The following is a 2,698-nucleotide window of genomic DNA, read 5'->3' on the forward strand; positions in this document are numbered from 1 at the left end:
GCAGGATAGAGCAGGGTTTAGGGCTGTTGTGCATAGGGTCGCTATGAGTCGCAAACGACTCGACGGCACATAACAACAACAACAACATGTTTAGACAACATATTGATGGATTTTGGCGTTTTTATAGCCATTCTGCTTCTGTTTTTCTCTTCAGTGGTGCATTTAAATAACTCACATTCACTGTAATCATTGAGAGGCATGGTTTTATTGCTATCGTTGCTTTTGAGTTCTTTTTGGTGTTGTTATTAGTTACTTTGGTCTATAATGCTTTCTGTGGTACCTCTGTAAGAAGAACATCTTTGAGTCTTTCCTGCAACACTGGTCTTGTTTTCATAAAGTGTCTTAGGTTCTGTTTTTTTCTGGAAATATCTTAATCTATCATTCATATTTGATAGATAATTTTGCTGGGTACAGTATTCTTGGCTGACAGTTGTGTTCTTTGAGTTTTTGATAGATGTACTTCTTCTCTTTTCTTGCTTGAACGGTTTCTGCAAAGAAATTGGCATTTAATCTTATCTGCTCTCCCTTACAGGTTAATTTTTGTTTCTCCCTTGTTGCTTTCAGGATTTTCTCCTTATCTTTGGTTCTGACAAATTTAACTATGATGTGCCTTGGTGTTTTCTTTTGGGGTCTATTCTATATAGTGTTCACTGAGCTTCTTGAATATATATTCTTTATTCTTCATTATTCATGGGAATTTTTCCTCTAGTAATTCTTCCACAACTTTTTCAGTGCCTTTACTTGCTTCTTCCTGTTCTGGGATTTGAATGACGTGCATGTTATTTCTCTTGATGGTGTCCTACATTATTCTTAGGTTTTCTTCTTTTTCCTTCCTTTTTGAGTCTGCTTTTTGCTCTAGCAGATCAGTCGTGACAATTTTGTCTTCTACTTCACTGGTTCTGTGTTCCATCTCTTCAACTCTACTCATGTGTTCCTCCATCATTTTGACAGCATCTGAAACATTGGACCTCATATTTTGAATGGTGGTTTCTTGTTTTTCCAGTTCCACTAATGCCTTGTTTGTTTTCTCTACATTGTTTTGGATTGCTTTCTTTAGCTCCTCCTGGTTTTTGCTTGTAGAATCCTGTAATTCTTCTATTTTTGTCTTTCATCCATTGAAAATATTCAGTCATTGTTCTTTTAAAATCTGTGTCAGAAAGTTCCATCAGACTTTCTGACTTCAGGAAATCCATTGATACTGTGTCACCCTTTGGGGGTGACATCTTTTTTGCACTTGTGTATTGTGTGTGACAGCTTGCTTTCTTGGAGACATTGATATGTTCTTGATCTGAAGACAATGCTCTGGAGATCATTTGGGCAGCTATCCCCCTTGTGTTTTTCTCTGAACTTCTGAGTCCAGGGAAATGTTAGTTCAGAGCCTGTGGGAGCAATCTCTTGTAGGTAAGACAGTCAAGGTGCTCTAGATTAAAGGCAAGTTGATTGACCAGACATGTAGGCACAGGTGTGGAGTCAAATGGGGTGGGGCAGTCATGGGGGTGGGGAGATCAAATTGCAGGTCAATCACTTGGGGGCCTAATTCAGACCTCAGCTGTCCAGGTGTGCTCACGATTGGAGTCTCTATTCAAATTCCAGCTGTCTGTCTCCCACCCAGTGGTTTTCATTCAGTGTTCCCTGCCCAGTGGCAATTACACAGGTGCCCTCATGCAGCAGACCCTGCCCAATTAGGGTCCTGGGTCCAATGGGACCCAAGAAGTCAAAGTCAAATTCCCACCAACCCGCTTGCCTCTGGCTGGTCTGCAGCATCCACATACGTTCAGACAAATTAATACTGGCTGGCTTGCACCTGGGCAGTCGGTGTCCCCTAAGAAAGCTCAACCAAATTCCCACCTGTGGGTTCTTCCTTATGTACTCTCCCGGGCAATCGGTGGTGTCCAAGAAAATGCAGTCAGGATCATACCAGCCTTTCTCCTACCAGATCAGTCCCACAGCAGCTTGGCTGGTGACTTCGGGTGATTGCTGGATCTAGCATGGCTTTGTGTTCCTATAGCTCCAAAAGGAATTGCACCAGCAAAAGTTCTGATTCAAAATCCTACTATTAATGGCTGTTGGTTGGTCTCTGTGCTGTGGGAAGGACTCTCTAGTGGTCTTGAGTCGCTGCAGCGGGTGCAAGGCTGTGGCACCACTGCCAGGGGTGCTCGGGAGTGGATCTGGTGAGGGTGGGGGTGCCGGAGCAGGGGCAAAGTTTGGGCACCACAGGGAGTTTGGGTCTGCCAGTCCATTCTCAGATGTTAAGCAGCCAAGTCACAGGTCCTGAGGAAATCAGACTGCCCCCATCACTGGTCTGTGCCCATGTCGCTGGTCTACACACTTTTTTTAAAATTAACATTTACAGAGACTTAGGATTTTCATTTATTCATTGATGCACACTTTCCTCCCTGCTCAACCCTCCTTCCATTTGCTTTTCTCTTAGAAAAGTGAAAAAAAAATTTTTTTTTCATTGTTAGACAATTTGTCTCACTCCCAGTCCACATCTCTATGCAACTTTCATTCTGGACCCTTGTCTTGACAATAACACTTAATCATATATTCTTCCTAAACATTTATGTCCCTCATATGTTTCAATGCAGTATACATTATTTATTCCCTCTTAGTTTCCCCCAACCCTGATGGCATTCCCGTTTTACAACAGTGGCACAATGCATTCTGTCCTTCTGTGACAGAAATATTTCACTCAGCA

Source organism: Elephantulus edwardii, unplaced genomic scaffold, assembly GCF_000299155.1.
Source record: "Elephantulus edwardii isolate Elephantulus edwardi_28Jun2011 unplaced genomic scaffold, EleEdw1.0 scaffold00288, whole genome shotgun sequence".
In the NCBI taxonomy this organism is placed as follows: Eukaryota; Metazoa; Chordata; class Mammalia; order Macroscelidea; family Macroscelididae; genus Elephantulus; species Elephantulus edwardii.